At 37.6% G+C, this 21,008-nt stretch overlaps 1 pseudogene; it reads right to left on the reverse strand.

The window, feature by feature from the left end:
• Positions 1-6,118: 6,118 nt before the first annotated feature.
• The window catches only part of LOC130455951 (TBC1 domain family member 16-like), a 76,197-nt pseudogene continuing 61,307 nt past the window's right edge, over positions 6,119-21,008 (reverse strand).

Consider the following 21,008-nt stretch of genomic DNA (forward strand, 5'->3'; position numbering starts at 1 on the left):
CTTAATCTACCACACAAAAGAGTTCTAAATACCAAACAAACAGGTCCTGCATTGTATTTATGGTAGTAGAAGACTGAAAATGGCAAATAATGTGTAAGAAGTAGAACTTCATTGACAAGAAGTTAATTTCATTTAAAAAAAAACCAAGAGAGCTTGTTCTGATAACTTGATTTTTGCTTGTATTTGCTGCTACATATGGGTATATATGTATACCCATCTGTATATATTAATGCATACATATTTGCATATATATTTGCTCACCCAGCATGTGAAGACTGCTACGGCAGAACAGATGGAAGAAACCAATAAGAAGGTTCAATGGCTGAGATGGCGATGCAGCAAGGCACTGTGGAGTGCTTAGGGCATGTTGGAGCACAAAAGACAACATGGCCATCCAATGCAGCTGAGGAAGTCTCCAGGTGTAACGATTTTTCGTGCCACTGGACCCAGGCTTCCAACGCCGAGAGAGTGGGACTGTCTCTGTGCAACGACTTTTCTGCTTAAATCTCCTTCACTCACAAGTGTCTTTGTGCACCCATCTATACACCATAGATGAAAATGCACAAAGACAATTGCCATCCTCAGTTACCGAGAGACTACTACCAATACCAATTTGCATAGATGCACACATGTGTGTGTACACAAATGCATTCATATATTTTATCCCAAAAGTCTTAGTGCAGTTTCAAGCTTTAATAGTTTGAAACTGCACTAAGATTTTTAAAATACCTTGTACACATAGTCTACTATTAATAAAGTAATTCATATGGAAAAAAAAATAAACCTTTAAAGGATGAGCCTTGTAAGATTCTGTGTTTTCCTCTATATCTCTGAATAGTGTGCAGGAATCAATGAGGTATATTAGCTGTTTAAACATCTAATTAGGATTCAATAATTATGGTGATTTGATTCAACAAGCACTCTCAACATGCCAGACAATATACTACAAATTTAATAATAATAAACAGTTCCTGTGTTCAAGGAACTTCCGTCCTATTGGGAAATACAATATGTACACAAAAAGAATATATAAAGGGTAAAACCTATACCAAATGAATACAAGGTAATTTAGAAGAGGGTACTAGCAACTTGGGGATCAGTAAGGCTTCATGTAGAATGTGGGAATTAAGCTGACCCTTGAAGAAAGGTAGGGGGTCTAAGATATAGAGCAGAGGAGGAATTTTATTTCAGGACTAGAGGACAGTCTATGAGTCTACTTACTCATCTAGGAAGTGTTTGACATTAGATTTGAACCCAGGACCTCTCATCTCTAGACCTTACTCTCAATCCACCAAACCAGATGAGTGAACCAGGGCAAGTCACTTATTTTATTTTATTTTAATTAATTAATAACATTTCCTTGTAACAATTATAATTTCCTAATAACAATTAAAACTCATTTCCTAACCCTTACCACTCTTCTGCCTTGGAACCAGTACAAAGTAAGGATACTAAGATGGAAGTAAGGATTCACAAAACAAAAAAGAGAGAGATAGTATTACAATAGTCCAGGTGAAAGGAAGTGTGGGGTTGTGATTGGATGGAGGAAAGGAGATGGATAGAGGAACTATTGTGGAGATTGAATTTGAATCAAGATGATCAGTGGTTCAAGAATGAGTTCAGGGTTAGATTCCCTGTCTGTTGTCAGAGGATACTGGTCTAGCTAAGGTATGGGGGGGTATATCACTAGAGAATTCACCACCAAGTGATGAATTAATTGGGTCAAAGCATCTCACTGAGAGGTCATGATGTTCCTGGCAGAAGGATTATCCACACTGCTTAGACTACCAATCTGTGAAAGGGTGAAGCAAGTAACAATAATAATTTCAATACTCCCTTGAAGAAATATGAACTGCCTTAGTTATGAAACCCACAGGATGCAAATTGGCCAGGACCCTGATCACATAGTGTCAATCCCCAAAATTCCAGTCAATAAATCTTATGATGTTCTAGCCATCTTGTGTTAGCCTACCTCTGGATCTGCTTTGGCAGGGAGCCTCTCCTGGAACCTTTGGAGATAAAATAAGCATCTGAATACCCAATTAGATTTTCCATAAAGATGCATCTCAGAAGCTGGCAATATACATTCATGTTCTTTTTCCCCTTATATTGGGCCAATAGCTTAAATGAAAACTGACTCTTTGTTCTCCCTAACTAAAGAGGTGACTTTTCCAATATGGTTGGATCTTGAGGTAAACCAATGTTTGTCATGATACCCTGCAAAACAAAAGAAATAAACACAACCAGAACACGTGTCTGTTTGCTAATTGTTGTTTGTATCCCATAGACACAACACATAGATACACAGACACAGACAAATGAAGAGGGGTCATGGGAAGAGAGCCTCTGAAGGAAAAAGATGTTGTCTCCTATGTGGGAGACTAGCAACCATTTGTCCATTCTGGATGTTGCTCTCTTCAGAATTCATTTCTGATCCACTCTCAACGATTCCTTCTACAAACACAACCTGTGGACACACCATCTGGATCTCCAGTCACAAAATCATCAAATCTTAATAGTTTTCTTGAGGTCTCTGGACTGGTTCCCTTTGCACACTCTTGGCTTTGGTCAGAAGACTTCAGTTTATATTTACATCTTCACAGTTAAAACTGTATCGCCCTCATCTTTTGCTCTCAGACTTGTTTATTCTCTTCCTCTGACCTGTTAGTTGCCAATTATCATTGATCTAATCAAGAACTTTTAATATCTATAGCTCCTTATTCCTGTAGGGGGCATGTACCACACAGTACACGCACACTGTTTCTCTCAGTACACACAGACACACACACACAATAAATAGATCTATTAGGTGACAAACTGCACAAAGTTGTCAAGGATCTGCCTGGTCTCTCTGTGTATGTGTATGCATAAATGTGTATTTGTGTATATTTTCCTGAAGCGTGACCATCCCCTCGGTGACTGAGTATAGAGTAAGGAAAATCTGTGCCTCTGCCTATGGATATTTCCCACCTCTGGGAAGATGCAAACAAAAGAAATTGTTTCATTTTTTCTGGAAAAATATTCTTTAAATGTTATTTGGGATGACTAGGGGGTGGGGGTTGAAAGTTGGGGAGAGGTGTCCAGAATTGCAATTTTACCTGCATAGAAAAATCCTGGCAAGGAAACATTCTCTAACAATTTATGGCAGCAGCTGCTCTTCAGTTTCTGTCTTGGATGAAAGAGGGAAGGAAGGACAGTAAGAGCTTAAATACTGACATTTAGCGGCTGCTTCAGGGGCACACAACATGTAGGATGGTGGTAAAACCAGAATCTAGGTCACCTTGACTTGAGGTCACCTCCCTACCCACTATGATATACTGCCTTGGACTTAGCACTGTTTCCTCCCTGATGCCAAATCCCCATCATTTAGAATACCAAGGTTCTGTGGACTACAGAATGGGAACCACTGCCCTGAGAGATAAGAAAAGCCATCAAAAAGAAGGAAATAGGAATAATAATATGAGCATCACAGCTGGTGCTATCTTCTTCTGGTTGGCAACATCCAGAAGAAATAGGATAGGAGATTAATATTCAAGAAGCCCGTAGGTTTTATTCATCCAAGTTTTACTTCCCCCTTGTCTCATTTAATTCTGCATTTCCTAAAGCACCTATTTCTTCCTTCACAGCTCAGAGATGGTCTGATTGAATTAAGTAGTGTGAAAGATGAAAATTACTTGACTGGTATTTTACCAGTCCATTGGCTATATGTCTGGAAGCTATGCAGTCCAGTAACTTACTTAGCACTTTGGTATTAGCGCTCATGGCTTTGGAAAGTTGGTCTGCATGCAGAGTGTTACCTAAGTCGATCACAATTTCATTAGAGTCACTTTATCATCCATGACTTTTAGCTCAAGACTCATTAAGGATATTATGCTTGGACAGGATGGAAGGGAAGCTTCTTTCCTTGCAGATTGGTAATCTCATTTCTTGCTTCATCTTCGGGCTCCCATGTATGTTATAAATTTCGATAAGATATTGAAGGGAGTAGGTGAGGACTAGAGGAAGAAAAGGAAAGTCTGTATGATGCTGGGGAGTCACGGAACATAAGAATGATTGGTATCAGGAAAGGTCATTCTGCCTAGGAAACACTGGATTGATTCTGGAGGCAGAGGGAGTTAATTTCAGGATAAAGTAGATTAAATCAGGCATTTGGGCTCAAGCAGACCAACTAGAGATTAAGTTTCTCACAGCAGCCTCAGGCGGGCTCACTACTCTATCATTCTAAGGCAGATGAAAAGTCCTGCTATTTTTATAGTCTTCCAGAATCTTTTCACGCTTCTCAGAGTAACCCACTCAGAATTTAAAGAACTAGAACTGTTAGTACTTTTTTTCCCAATTAAGTTTTCACACCCAGTTTTCTTCTCCTTGGGTTAAACATTATACAAGTAAAATATACTTTGCACAAATTTTGGCCTTTTGGATCCACTCATATATTTAATTTTGTGTCTATGTGAATGCATTGATATGCACATATAATATATGTGGCATGCAGTTTTACTATATATAATATATGTTATACATTTATATGTAAGCATATAGAGATGTACATAAATGGTAGACATCTATATATCTATTGCCTATTTCTATATAAACATGTATGTGTAAACAACAAACTTGATGTAGCATCTGAGGGCTTGGGCTCTCTCAGATTCAAAGTGCTTTGTTAATACACTTCTATAGTTATAAACTCTAATTTATGTTCCCTTTTACTAGTCATTAATTTTACAATGAATATAAAGAAGTCATTAATGAAATATCATAGTTTGAAAAGAAACAATAGAGTATTTTCCCTTAAAACTTGGTTATATAGTAACACAAAAATCTTAGAGTAGCTTTAACCTAGTTGTGCATTATTTAATTAATTTATTTATTTTAGAATTTTTAAAATATTTTTCTATGTTTACAAGATTCATTTTCTTTCCCTCCACTCTTCCATCCCCACTCCCAGAGCCGATAAGCAATTCCACTGGGTTGTATAAGTGTTATAACTTGATAACTATTTCCATATTATTCATTTTTACCATAGAGCTGAAACCCCAAATCATATATCTGTATAAGCAAGTGATAAATAATAAGTCATAAGTTTTTCTTCTTTGTGTTTCTTCTCCCATACTTCTTTCTTTCAATGTGGTTAGCAATTTTTTTTTCATTAAGTCCTTCAAGAATGTCCTGGATTATTGTACTGTTACTATTTGTGCATTATTTAAATTATTAGAGTTTTAAAAATCTTATAGTGTTCTTGTGAAAAACCACATGACTCAGCATCCCCAAATCAACTGGATTATTTTTAATGGTAACTTTATTGCTCAGACTAGAAGTGACTTTAGGAGTAGATTTTGGTTTCAGGAGGGATAATTTGTACATGATGACTCTCTCTCTCTCTCTCTCTCTCTCTCTCTCTCTCTCTCTCTCTCTCTCTCTCTCTCTCTCTCTCTCTCTCTCTCCCCCACCCCCGTGTGTGTGTGTGTGTGTGACTGTGTGATGTTAGAATATATCTTCCAGTTTCACCTGAAGACTGCTCTTTATCCATGTACTTTCTTTCACTGAAAGTTAAGATTTCTTGGCCTCCCATATACATCTGTCTTCCGAAGTTTTCAAGTTTGGTTCTTAATTCATCTAGACCAAAGATGAACATAGAGGGGGATTACCCTTGAAAATTACTCCTTAGTCAAATATGCAAATAGACAACAAGAAAGGTTGAGGTAATTTGCTACCCTAGGAATGAGTTTACAGTTAGGTTCTCCATTAGAACTCAATTTTCTTTTTGCTGGTAGTCACTCTTCATTCTGTTTCTCCTATTTTTTTGTGCTGCCATTAAAAAAGAAAAAAATATTCTCCATTTTTTCAATGGTATTTTTGATAAATACTACCTCTTCTTTCTTTCTGGCCCACCCTATCCAATTCTGATGCCTGTTAATGAGAACAGTTCTCCTTGAAACATTCCCTCAACTCCTCTACAGCTCTATGAACTGGCCATATTGGCAGGAGTTGAAGGCCCTTATATCTTTGGGTCTCTCTAGCCTTTACTGACAAATTTTAGAATACTGTCTCAGCATAAGGACAACTCTTAGATTCTGATGATTTCAGAACACTCTATATCAAGAATATAACCTCTATTCTATATGCCTGCCCCACAGAGTTTCCAGAGGTCATGTAGACTACATATAGTATCCAAAGCAAGAGGCAAAACATATAGAGCAACTCCTCACCTTCTTGAGTATGAGTTCCCCATTCAAGCACATGGCCAGATTTCCAGTGTTCAGAAGCATCTGGTAGGTGACCAGCTGTTGTTCAATGACATCATCACTGTAGATCACCACAATGACCACATAGATGAAGAGATAGAAGTAGTGTGTCTATTAATGGACCCATGTGCACAGTTTTCTCTACATCAAGGAACTCACACTTAAAACACAGAAGGATTCATAGGGAGCAAAAAAAAAAAGCGTTTATGGGCCATCTTTCCTCTGAGAAACAAAGTTGCTGGTAAAAACATGGATGGGTCAGCTGAAGGTGCTCATGAAGGTATAGTAGTCATTTCTTCATTTCTTCATCTTGAAGAGAACTGACAAAGATCATATTCTGCATCAAACCTTTCAAATACCAGAAGGTGTTTGATTCATCTAGAACCTTAGCCAGGATGAAAGTCACTAGGTCTAACATACCCTGGGAGTAGCTGATGGTTGGTTTGTATATCACATAGTTCCATAAAATTCTCCTCATGCTCTCCATATTTGGGTTGTCTCTCCTTTGGAAGAATGAATGCTCCAAGCTGTCCAAATGATAGCTTTTCCAACAATAAACAACATATAGCATCAGGATTCTCTATGCTTTCATGGCATCATTGTGTTTAAATTAATTGTGGTTGAGACTGAAATATATGAATTAGGTGGTCGCCAGGGATTTTATTTCTAAATCCCAAAATGAATTACTAAAATAAATGGAATTTATAGTAGTTTATTTACAATAGAGGTAAGATATTAAGGAATGAAAGAGAGAGAGACAGAGACAGAGACAGAGACAAAGTCAGAGTCAGAGACAGAGAGAAAGAGAGAGCTCTGGTTTCCTCTGATACCAGTTAGAAATTCTAAGCCCCAACCAGGGGAAGAGAGTTTCAAGACGATGGGCCTTTCCTGGAGGCTTCATGCCTCCAAAAAGGCGGGGTCACTAAGTCAGCCTTTCACTCACCAACTGTGACTGTCTAAATGAAAGCAGTCTGAGGTCTCCTGCATATATTCCTCCAGGGGTCTAGTTCCTCCAGTCCAACCCCGAGTCAGAGTTATCAATCGAATATATCAGCATCTATCTGAGTATCTGAATGTCTGAATCTGACTGTCCAAATATCTGAATCTGAATGAATCTCCTTTTGCCTTTTGGTCCTCTTTTTAAAGATCTTTTTCTCTTGTGTCACCTCCCCTAAATTTCACATCTACCAATTACAGCAGATGATTTTCTCCAGGACTGCCCATTCTTTAGTTCTCACCTTCTCTGTTTAGATTATTTCTTTTGGGGTTACTTAACACCTCTTTTGGTAATGTCACCTTTTGTAGTTACTTAACATCTTTTGTGGTTAATTCACCTTTTTAGTTACTTAACACCTTTTTGTAGTTAAAATCTAAAAATAGATTGTAGCTTACAATTCTAGCTTCACTATAAAGGAAGAGCTAAGTATCTTCATTGTTACAATCAGGAGATAGCTAAATCCAATCTTCACAATTGAAAACCTTTTTTTCATGAACCTCTGAGTATTCCCTGCCTCTTCTGCAACTTCAGTTTGATGTAGGCTCATGGCTGTAATAACACTGCAGGATGGGCCAAATCTCACCCCAGATTGGCACATCAATGCCATCCAATAAAATGGCCTTATGTCGTTTATTTCCTCTTATACCCACCTGGATCACTCAAATGGTTAAGCCCTCAACTTTTCATATATGTTCTTCTTCAGATAGATCTCTGAAGACAGAAGCATGTGACATCAGATGCAGAACTGCATATAAATCTTTTCATTGGAGACCTTGTGTTTGAGATAAGCCTCAATATAATGTTTCCACTGCTGAAAAATTTCTGTTTAACCAAGCCACCATGATGAAAATAACCAGCTGCCCAGTGCTTCAGGCTTCATCATGAAAAGAAAGTTGGAGAGACCTCATTTGTCCCAAGTCAACCTGAAATATCTTGTAGATCTGTTCAATGACAAACACCATTCCCTTTTCATCCCATTGGGAGTGCTGCAATTGGCCAATGTTCTCAAGGAACTGAAGGTTGGTGTAAGGCTGGAAGTAAAGCTGGAAGAAGAGGTCATGTGGTTGTTATATATCCCTGTTTTCATTGTTCAGAAAAACAGAACTGCTACTTTCTGCAAAGGGCTTCACAAAAAGAGGCACAAGGGTAAAAAAAAAAGGCATCAGAATCATAATCAAAATTACTGTCCTGGCTCACATCAGCAGCAGAGAGCTGTTAGAAGCCGTCCTCTTCTCCACACTCTTGTCTTAACTCTTGGCCCTGTAAAGAGTAAATCCCAAATGATAAAATGTCCAAGGCAGCTGCCAAATTTTATGGTGATTTAATTGATATAGTAGAGAAGATTTTAAGAAGGAGGAAAGAAGGGGCTAATACTGGACAGGAAGATAGGAGAACTAGAAAGTAAGGGTTTGAGTGTGAAGGAGGAAAGAATCAGCCTGACCTCCAAAGAGGCTTAGCTAAGATGACTGAAACTGAAGACAGCTCCAGGGCAAACTCAACATCCAACACTCCAAGATGTTGGAATGCTTAGCACACTGCCAGCCAGAGTTGTCTCTCCAGGGAAAGAGACATGAGGCAGGAAGTGACGTCCTTATATGGATGTTTTTACATCATCTTTCTGCATCTCATCTGTAACAATGAGGACCTAGCTAGCTTGACTTAGGACAGCCCAGAGGTCTGTCTTTTATTTTGCACATGTCTGTTTAAGGCCCTCTCCTCAGACAAATTAAATCTTGAGTTTGATGCAGACTTTTAAAATCTTGTCAAACTGAGTAGGGTGGAGAATGCAGAATTTCCAAGACCTGATTCTGTTATTCCAAGTATCTCCATTGTTACTGATCAGGAAATGGCTAAATCACATCTTCTAAAGAATGGTCTGATTAAGGTGGAATAGTTTTGAAATTCACAACCCACCTCTGTCCCATCCAGTGACAATTTTGGCTCCTGAGAATTGATAGTAGATAAGATTCCTGAGTCACTTCAAACAGACTAGACGCCTGGGATGGGACCATTTGTCCCCAAGGCTTAGGACAATTTTTCCTCATCTTTTAATGAGGAGCTTCTGTGGATGTTGTGTTGGAAACTCTGGACCACCACTTAGATGTTCTAATTCTTATGAGTCAGAGGATACTTGGTTCTAGGCAGGAGTGCCGATGAGTCTCTCCAGGACCCTGAGTGTGATAGTCTCATTTTCTTGGATCCTTGCTTTCAGGGGTGATATAGCTTAGGGCTTCTTCATCTTGCCTTTGGCTAGAGCAAGGATGAGAGTGGTCCTCAAAAGTTTATCCTTTTCTACGTACAAGCACAAATAGCCTAGGTGATGCTCTGCAAGGTCTTATAGCACTTTCAGGAGGATAGACACAGACATTGTTCTTAGAGATTTCCTCATCTAGTTCTGAGGGACGGAGACTGCTGCCACTGGGATTGAAGGTCAGGATATCAAATGCTTTTGAGGAGGCTCCTCAAAGGGGTTGCTCTAGAGACATTGCCATGGGAATACTTCCATTATCCATGAGAACATGTGCCAAGTAAAAGGTCAACTTGTAGATGGATGTTAATTGTTACAAGGAATTTGTTGTTGAGATAGAAGGTCTGATGGCCCCTGAATTTATATACTTTAACATACCAAGCCCTATTGCTTTGCCTAGGACCCTGGGCATGTACTGAACTATTCTTCTCTTGCTCCCAGCTCTGAACATGGCCTCTTCCTGTAAAGATATGGTGTGGTCAGACAGGGAGAAGACCAGCACCTGGAGAATGGCAACCTGCTTTCTACCTCCAGCGTAAACTCATTTTTAAGTCAATTATTTAAACTAATTTTTGAAATTAAGTTTAAAACTTCACTAAAGTTTTTATACTCTCTCTAAATGATAGCAGTAAGAAGGAAGAATCCTAGTGATCACCTCAGGAAAGGTATCTACACAGAACACAGATGATGCTAGGATATGCATATGGTGGAACACTTGCAGAGGGAGTGCTGATAGTCAGAGTTCATGCTGTCTATAGCATCCATAAAAAGAGAACTTGGAATCATTTTGGGGGACAAAGAGAAATCCATGCTTACCAGATCTAGAACTAGCAGCAGGGTTATCAATGTGTATCTTTCTTCCCATTGTGACACCTACACTCTTTTGTTATTGTTCAGTCATTTTTCTGTTCAAGCACCCCTCTGCAAATGCCCTTTGTCTTACAGCTTGGTTTCTACTTCCCCTTGTAGATAGATAATTTTGGTATGGATTCTGACAGAGGAGACATCCGGTTCTTGTATACAGCCCAGTATCACAAGATGGAAAAATCAGCAGAGTCAAGGGAAGTCAGGACCTTAGATCTATGAAGTGATGTGAGTTTTACAACTAAGCAAGGAGCTGCCCCAGAAGTGGAATGAGAAAAGGAAATATGGGGAGGAGTGAAGGGCCAGTGAAGCCTACTCATTTGAATCAGCCTCTTCTTCCTGAGCTGTAAAAAGCTTTTTGAAGACTCAACACTCTCTGTCTTTACAATGAGGAAGGGAGGAATTCCTTTTCTAATTAGAGTGATATGTATTTTTTCAGTTCAAAGTAATCTAATTTGGAGTTGGCCCATATTTGAGATTTATGTTTGTTCTGGTTGAGAAATATTGACTTAAAGGATTTGTCACAATTCTTTTTTTTTTTTTAGTTTTTGTTATTTTTTTTAATTTTATAGTATTTTATTTGATCATTTCCATGCATTATTCATTAAAGACAAAGATCATTTTCTTTTCCTCCCCCCCACCCCCCGTAGCCGACGCGTGATTCCACTGGGTATCACATGTGTTCTTGATTCGAACCCATTGCCATGTTGTTAATATTTGCATTAGAGTGTTCGTTTAGAGTCTCTCCTCTGTCATGTCCCCTCAACCGCTGTAGTCAGGCAGTTGCTTTTCCTCAGTGTTTCTACTCCCACAGTTTGTCCTCTGCTTATGGATAGTGTTTTTTCTCCTAGATCCCTGCAGATTGTTCAAGGACATTACACCGCCACTAATGGAGAAGTCCATTACATTCGATTATACCACAGTGTGTTTATCTCTGTGTACAATGTTCTCCTGGTTCTGCTCCTCTCGCTCTGCATCACTTCCTGGAGGTTGTTCCAGTCTCCATGGAATGCCAAAAATTGGAAAACCAGGGGATGCCCATCAATTGGGGAATGGCTGAACAAATTGTGGTATATGTTGGTGATGGAATATTATTGTGCAAAAAGGAATAATAAAGTGGATTTGTCACAATTCTAAGGAGAGTAAGTCCTCTTAGAGCAGGTTGAAGAGGACTTAGTCAGCTAGAGAGGCAGAAGGAAATGAAACTATGACCAGGGAGGAGAATTTCACAGGTCAAAATCATGGAGGCGGAACATTTTTAAATGCTATTTGACCAGTTGTGGTGAAGCAGAAGTGATGGAGATCCTGGGAACTGCAAAGCTTCCCAAACTAAGAGGCCAGGATGCCAAAAATGCCATCAACACTGATCCCAGTCCTCTAATTGGTGAAATTTTTTCTATAATCAGCCCAAACCAGACCCCCTATGTTGAAAGTCTCTTAGATGTTTGTCCCATGTCTTCTATTCCCCACCTAAATCTATGAATACTCTCATTAGTGAAAATTCTCCATAAGTGGCCTAACCTAGACAGACTACTTGCTTTTCTACAGCTATCTTTATGCTCTGTCTTCATCCAATTACCTTTCTGGGGACTTTCCTTCTCCACAATTTTAACTTTGGGAATAGTAATCAGATCAACATTACAATTTTTGGAAAATTCATGACTATTCCCTATGGCTCCATATAGTCGACAAGCATTTATTATGCATTTTGCTGAGTATAGAGACATAATGAAAAATAGTAACTAACCCTGCAGGGGTTGGCATGCATGCCCACAGAGAGGTCTCTGTATGCCATCTTTGGCACACATGCCAACACAGGTTCACCATCATGGTTCTAGACTAAAATATTTTCCCAACTCCATGCATTAACTTTCCTCCTATGTTTGAACAACTAAGGAAATAAAAATCTTTCCCAAGAAATGTGGTCAAAGAGTTCCCCCTGGCTGCAAATCCAGCACTTAAATGTCAGACATATACAGCCCATAGATTACTAACATTTTCTCAAATTCATCAGATCATTGAGCATTAAGGAAATGTTCTGATATTTAAAGGAACATTATACTTTTGAACTGAAAGACAAAAAGTGTTTGGTCTTTTAAAAATGTGGCCATCCTATAGAGAATTAAGAGAAAAATAGTATTTTTTTACATATTCTGTCTTGCCTTCTCTAATTCTTGTTTAATATACGGCTTTGCTGGGAAATAAAAATAAAAGGTGAAGGAAATTTTCATTCTTTTAAAAATTAGTTTTAGCCCCAAAGAGCCCATATTGAAATAACCTCTAATTTTCAGCAGTTCTTTTAGGGCAAATCACTCCACTTCAGATGCTCAAGATATATGAACCCTAATCCACTTCAGAACTCATTGTACTATCTTTCTCAGCATTTCTAATTCTTAATAGAATTTCTAAGTGATCACTTCATCTAACTCATCAAGAAGTTTCCAACTCCTAGAAAATTCTTTGGGGTTTTATTGATTTTTATGTATATTTTTCTTTTTTATAAAGCACATCAGGGGCTGATTTAATATTAAGCTTAGAGGAATGTCTGATTGGCCCATTCTGAAATAGGCTAAAATACTCCCCAACTCCTTTTTATAAAATCATATACTTAGTGTTTGAAGAGATCTTAGAAATCAGCTAACCCATTCCCACCATTTTATAGAAGGTAAAACTGAGACATAGAGAAATTCAATAACTTGCCCAAGGACAGAGTAATAAATGTCAAACCTGAGATTTGAACCCATTGCTCTTTCCATGGCTCCAAACTGCTTCATTCAAAAAAATTAATTAACAGTGATGGTCCTTTGTTAAAAAAAAATCAAACTGCTCTAGGAAATCTAGGTACTCGATTATATGCCATATCACCACCAGCCTCGTAGCTTCAAGGACCCCTGGAGCAGCTAGGTATAATCTTCCTGGGGAACATAAATAACTTTGCTAAAAACAAAATCAAGGCACCCCAGCATATCTTTTCTCTAGGGATCGATGAAAAACAAACAGTAGCAGCCTTTGTTACTTTTGTTCTCTATGAAATACGTTAGCTTCTTGTTTGTTCCCCATGCTGAAAAGGATGATTTAATGGTATGTCTTCACCTTCCTGGCAGATGGTGCCAATTTTTAAATTAAATTGGTTCAATGGAGGTGTTGTATCTTTTGTGACAGCCTTAATTTGATGTTTCTTGGTGCGCCATCAGGTATCCATTCCTCTTGTGAATGTGTGTCCATGCATTCACATAGATGCGCACACACACACACATACATTCTGCATTTGCAGATGCTGGGATATGAGGGGTGACTATTTACTTATAAGACAAAGAAAAAAAACTTTGGTGAACTAGATGTCAATACATATCACTTGGATCACTCACATTTCTAAGTTGAGCTCATAGAAAAAATGCTGAATTTAGAGGCAAAATATTTAATTGGTTTAAATCTTACATTTTCTCCATGGATACTGATGGGCAAATTACTCCATCTCTGTATGACTCATTTTTCTTATACACAAAATGCAAAAAACTGGAAAACGAGGGGATGCCCTTCAATTGGGGAATGGCTGAACAAACTGTGGTATATGTTGGTGATGGAATACTATTGTGCTAAAAGGAATAATAAAGTGGAGGAATTCCAAGTGAACTGGAACAACCTCCAGAAATTGATGCAGAATGAAAGATGCAGAACCAGGAAAACATTGTACACAGAGATATTGTATTTAATTGTATTTAATTTAATTTGATTTAATTTAATTTGATTTAATTAATATTGTATTCAATTGTACACACTGTGGTACAATTGAATATAATGGACTTTTCTACTAGCAGCAGTGCAATGACCCAGGATGATGCAGAGGAATTTAGAAGAAAGAACATTATCCAGAGAAAGAACTGCGGGATGAAGTTATTTGCATGCAGAAGAAAAACATATGATTGATCACGTAGTTCGATAGGGATATGATAGGGGTTTGGCATTAAAAGATCACTCTACTACAAATATGAATAACATAGAAATAGGGTTTGAACAATGATGAATGTATAACCCCGTGAAAATGTTTTTCAGCTCCAGGAGAGGGGAGGAAAGGGGGGAATCATCAATCACATATCCATGGAAAAATATTCTAAATTAAAAAAAATGTTTTTAATTTACTAAATGATTTGTCAGTGTTGTTTTTAATGATATAGTATTTGATGTTATTAGAAACTTCCTCAAATTTGCCCCTCTCTACAAAACAATAACCTTTTCGTTTCCTTTTGTATTTCCTCATACCCACTGTGGAATGAAATTTACTGTAGCTTATGGCCTGTCCTAGAAGACCTAATTCTTTCAAGCTTTAATGAGAAAGTAGGCTGAAAAAATAATGTGATGGCAAATGTCCACTAAGCTTAGAATTTAATTAAGCCTCTGAAACTTATACTTTAGATTGGAGAAGAATTTAAAAAGCTAGACTGCTTCTTGTGGCCTGAAGGGCTAAGGGGATGAGAAAATTGGCTTTTGCTAACATCATACGGAACTAAATCATTATCATTAATACCTGCTGGCCACTTTAAACTTCAGTGAATTATGTATACAAAAGACTGACCCATTGAAAGCTTCTATGATAAAGAAATCATAATCTCCACAAGGTGGCACTACGTCCACACAATTATCCACTGTCTTTTTTCTTTTGAAAAATTCTTTAATAAGAAAAATGATATTTAGGAATTCCTGTTTTCAGTGTATTTGATTTTATAGTTCCCATTCAAAATTTCAATTGTATGTATCAGAAATCCTTTAAGATGTCCCCAAATATGCTTGGAGTACAGGGGGGAAAATTGTACATATTGCCATCTTTAGGGGATATTAGAGGTTATCTCATTCTAAACCTTTTGTTTGTTTTGTTTTGTTTTGTTTTGTTTATGCAGATTAAGAAACTGAAACTAAAACAACTGAACTGACTTGCCCAGGGTCATACGGATGAGCTGTGGTATAGCTAGCTGGGAATTAATCAATAGAAATTATAGCTGAGAGAATCTCCGTTCTCATGCAATTCAAAAGTTTCATTTTATAAATAAAGAAACTGACACCAGAAAGAAAAAGGACATGCCAGTATGACACAAAATAGGAAGCAACAAAGGTTAAATTTGAACCTAGACCCTCCAAAGCCAACACTCCTTCTATTGCACTAGACTGCCTCATACTGGGAATGGATGCTTTAGTAAGTCATTTTTAGGGTAAAATGTCTCCTACTTGACTATGAGTTGTACTGTGAATACAAATGCTTTTGCAAGTCTCAGTTTCTACCATCACATTTCCTTTTAATTACATTTTTCTTGATTTTTACATAATGAGGTTGAAATGGTAATAAATAGAACATCTATTAAACAGACAGCAACAGAAACTATCAAATAATTATCTCATTGGAAGCCGGTTTCCTACCCATCTAACCCATCTTAGAATCCCAGATAGATGCTATAAGGAATCATGAACTGCTTATTTTCTATAAGAACTGGAAAATACTTACATGAACTGATTCAAAGTGAAATGAGCAGAACCAGGAGAACATTGTTACACAGTAACAGAGACATGTGGGATAATCAAATATGATTGACTTTGCCACTAAAAGCAATGCAATGATCCAGGACAATTCCGAGGGACTTAAGAGAAAGAACTCAACTCATAGCTAGAGAAAAAACTTATTTAGATGGGTATATGATTTGGGGTTTTGTTTTTAAAAGATTATTTTATTACAAAAATGAATAATATGGAAATAGGATTTGGGTGATAATATATGTATAACCCAGTGAAATTGCTTGTCAACTCCAGGAGGGAGGAGGGCAGAGGGAAGGGAAACAACAAGAATCATGTAACCATAGAAAAAAACATTTTAAATAAGGTTTATAAATAATTAAAATAAAAAAAACACCTCAGAGCTGGAAAGTCATTTTGACTGAGGGACTATTGTGAAAGGAGAGCAGAGCAGCAGAACAATAATTTGGTCCAGAGAATATACAGAGGAAGCCAACCAAGAAGACTGAAGGGAATTAAAATTAACAGCAACAATAAGTGCTTTGAGGCTTGCAAAGAGTTTTCCAACTCTAATCTCATTTGATCCTCTCAACAACCTGTGAGATTTAAAAGAGTGGGAGCCATAAATTGTAAGAGTTAAAATGGTTGAGGTCTTAAACTGTAGTGATTACAATAGTGGAAGACTTAAATTGTGATAGATATAAGAGTGGATGAGTAAATTGTGACCACAGAAAATATGTTTACACTACAGTGTCTTGTTTAAAATCAAATATAAGGTGGTCGCCAGGGAAATATTCCCAATTATGAATATACCCAAGTCAACTGGGTTTTATAGAGACTTTAATTAATAATACAATGAGGAATTAAAGAAAGAGAGAAAGAGTAAGAAAGGAATAAGTATGAAGGGCCTTAAGCCAACATGGCCTAGACCTGAGTCTTAATAGAGAGATCAGTCAGTCTTTAATCACTCACCACAAGATCTGCGAAGCAAGGATTCTAGTGACATCAGGCCAGCTCCAACTCAGCTGACTTCACCAGCTCCAAGCCTCAATCTGAATGTTTCAGAATGAGTCCCTTGAGCTCCTATCTGAGCTCCTATTTAAAGGGCAATTTCTCCTATGTCACCTCCCCTAAGTTCTTCCATCTACCAATCACAGTAGATGTTTTCCAAAGGACTGACCATTCTTAATTCACATTTTGTTATCACCTTCTTAATTCACATCTTACTCTCACCTTTTCTGGGTAGACTAAAACTTCTGAGTAATTCACATCAGGAAAGCTCTGAGTAAGTTTCTCAGCTCTTTGTTCCTTGTAAACTCACAAGTTGCCTGACCTTTATAGGTACTTAGCACCCCCTTTGTATTAGTTCTAAAAAATAGGCATGACTTAAAGAACTTTTTGCCTCATTATAAGTATGGGTTTAAGTACTTTCATTGTTCAGAAAAGAGTTCACAACTTTATCTTCCCCTAGGGCAGACCCAAGTAGGTGAAGTAGAGTTCTCATATTCCTGCTTTAAGTAGAGTTCACTGCCCAAATGGGGAATGGTCTTGATCCAATCTTATGAAGTAGGGTCTGGGAAATTTTAAGGTTTACAAACCCTGGCAGATAGGTGCTATTCATATAGGTGCTGTTTTAAAGATGAGAAAACCTGAGGTAGACAAAGTAAAGTAGCAAGCAAAGTAGCTTGCCCTCACATTCAGTTAAGCATGACTTGAAGTTCGAGTTGAATTCAGGCCTTTGCTCATTCCAGGTCTAGCACTCTATCCATTGTGGCATTTAACTGTTTCACTCTACCTCAGGTGAAGATTGCAAGTAGGAGGTGAATGAACTGGGAATGTTTAGTCTGGAGAAGAGAAAAACATGAGGGCTGCCTTCAAGAACTTGAGGGTTATAATAAATAATTAATTTAATTACTAATTAAAGAGAAATGTTCCACTTGACATCAGAGAACAGAACTAGGAAGAAGGTGTGAATGGAAGTGGGGAGAGGCAGATGCAAATTTGAGGGAAGGAAGAACTTTATAACCCCCCTGGAGCTCTCCAGAAACAGGGAGTTTAGAGTTAACTCTCATTGGGAATTTTCAAACAGAAACTGTGCCATCGCCTTTCTAGGTCACTTCTAGGCTGCTGAAGAGGTAATCCTTGGTCCTGTGCCAATTGATTTCAGTGGTCTCTGAGACCCCTTCCCATTCAGTGAGCCCAGGACTATAAACTAATTCATATTCAGGCAGTAATAGTTGATAGAGCTTGACTTCTCTGGCCAGTTTGTACAGTTTATCAGAAGCACAAGACCACTGAGATGGAGTAAATCTGAGAGAGAGAGACAGAGAGAGAGAAAGAGAGAGAGAGAGAGAGAGAGAGAGAGAGAGAGAGAGAGAGAGAGAGAGAGAGAGAGAGAGAGAGAGAGAAACACAAAGAGAGAGACAGAGACACAGAGACACAGAGACAGAGACACAGAGAGGAAGAGAGAGACAGAGAGAGACAGAAAGAGAAACAGAGAGACAGAGAGAATGAGAGAGAGATAGGAAGAGAAAGAGAGGAGAGAGACAGAGAGGAAGAGAGACAGAGACAGAGACAGAGAGGAGAGGGAGACAGAGAGGAAGAGAGAGATAGAGACAGAGAGAGACAGAAAGAGAAACAGAGAGACAGAGAGAATGAGAGAGCTAGGAAGAGAGAGAAGAGAGAGACAGAGAGGAGAGAGACAGAGAGACAGAAAGAGAAACAGGGAGACACAGAGAGACAGAGAGAAAGAGAGAGGGAGGTGAATCTTTAGTGGTAGAATAGTTTGAAGTAGAGTGGCAGACTAATGGAGGACTTTTTTCTCCTGACCTGGGAACATTCTATTCTAATAATACACAATGATGGTGACATTCTACTCTACCTATTCAAGAGATCTCTGTGGACCATTTACCTTTGTAATGTTTCCTTTCCCTGACCTCATTTTAGCTCTCACTAGCTACCTCTTAAACATATGCTAGCATTCCTTGAGAAACTGGGTTAGCAAGTGTGACTTAAGCAATGCAAATCCTATTCTGGAAATCCTGAAGGGAAAATTTACTTCTGCTCTAGTCTTCAAAAATCAAATTTCCAGAATGACCAAGAGATCCCAAGTGCAAAGACAAAGGAATCTACATTACACATGCATACATACATACACATATCTATATCTATATATTCACATATCTATAGGCACATGCTTAGATATCTATCAATAAATAAATATTGATAGACATTTCTATATATATATATATATATATAGATTCAGATCTCTCATTTTCAACAGTGCTTGTCACATAATAGGCACCATATAAATTTTAGCTAATAGTAGTAGTAGTAGAGAATATATATTATATGTGTATATAGGTATATATAAATACATGTCTATATCCATCTATTTGGTAAAGCAATGGGGACTGGAAAATTCCACATTTACTCACAAATTATCTTCTATATAGTTTTTCGCCTTTTCCTTAAGCCCAAGATTTTTGCTCTTCAATGATCTTTGTTTAAGGTACTAAATCTAAAATATCTCTCCTATAAAAAAGGTAACATTAAATAATAATAAAACTAAGCTATTCAAATTTTTCAACAGCATGAGCATGTTTCCTTCATTAGTCCTATGAGAGAAGTAGAGATATCTATTGATTGATCAGTCCATTGAAAAGGGAGCAAGAATTACCTTGTTGATGGATGGCCATGTATTATCAGCTTTTGGGATCTTTGCTGTTAAAAATAGGGTTAAGAAATGTTTTCAATGGACAGCTAACCTTAACAATATGATGATTTGGTTTCATTAGAAGACAAGCAAATGAAAAGGTAGCCCATTCATTCAGCAAGCCCTTCCATTTTCCAGGACTTTCCTCAAAAGTTTATTTTATATTAATGTGTTGACATTTATTTTGGAGCATTTGTTTTCTATTTAATTTTTTAGGAATGGTTTTGGACTAGGAATACATTTAAAAGTAATCCCAGAAAGCTGTGCTTTTTTATGTTGATCAATGTGATTCACAAGGTTAATTGTATGATTCAGAAACAAAATAAAACCCAAATTTGAATTTAGGCAAGGTTAATCTATTCAGACTAAGATATGGTAAACTGTAGAGTATGTTGTCCCCAGACGTCATTCCTTCTATGAAAGAACATTATGGATATTTTCTTGGAGGTACAGCCTACTAAACAAATGATCCCACAAGGCTTACACCTCTGTAAATTGAATATTTTATATCAATACTGGTTCATGGATTAAAGTTTCACAGTTGACCACCACACCATGTTAGAAAAATCTTAAGGATCAAGAGTATAAACATGGAACAGAATAAAAATAATCTTGAACAAACTGAGATGAATCTATTAATAGCTCATTGGTTAGTAGCTTTAAACTGCAGTTTCAGCTGCGTTGCCTTGGTGGAATAAGAAATACAACAGTCTGGAAGAAGAGTTGTAGGTATCACAACTGCCTCTGCCATAGGTAGGTAGGTAGCCTTAATCTCAATCAGTATTAGGAAAGCATCTGACATTGTTGATTTCATGGGCATTTGGAAAACATTATTTAGAAATGGAAATAGTGAGATTCTACAAGTAAGATGTTATGTTATGCTCTGTAGGGCCTTCAGCCACAGAAAGTTCTATCCCTAGAGTGTGTATGCAACATTATAGTAGTCCATTCCACTTTGGGATTGCTCTAAACATTAAGAAATATTTCTTTACATCAAGATTGAATTACTTAAGTGAAATCTAACAAATGTTTCTAATTATTTTTTGTGGGGCTAAGTAGAACATTTCAAATTCCTCTATCACATGAAAATCTTCAAACATTCAATGGCATCTATCATGTTATCTCTTTGGCTTTAATTTACCCAATCATGTAAGAGGCATTCCCCATACCTCAATAATTATAAATACTTAATTTTCTCAATTGAATCACTTAGCAGAATGAACTAGGGGTAAGTCAAGATTAGACACTGCTATCTAATCCATCACTCAAAGACCAAGTAAGAAACAATATTTTTAAAAATCCTTACCCTCTGTCTTAAAATCAATATTAAAAATCAGTTCCAAGACAGAAAAGTGGTAAGGGACTTGCCCACGGTTACACCATGAGGAAAAATCTGAGGTCCTATTTGAACCCAGGATATCCCATTCCAGATCTAGCACT

This window comes from Monodelphis domestica, chromosome 8, assembly GCF_027887165.1.
Source record: "Monodelphis domestica isolate mMonDom1 chromosome 8, mMonDom1.pri, whole genome shotgun sequence".
In the NCBI taxonomy this organism is placed as follows: domain Eukaryota; kingdom Metazoa; phylum Chordata; class Mammalia; order Didelphimorphia; family Didelphidae; genus Monodelphis; species Monodelphis domestica.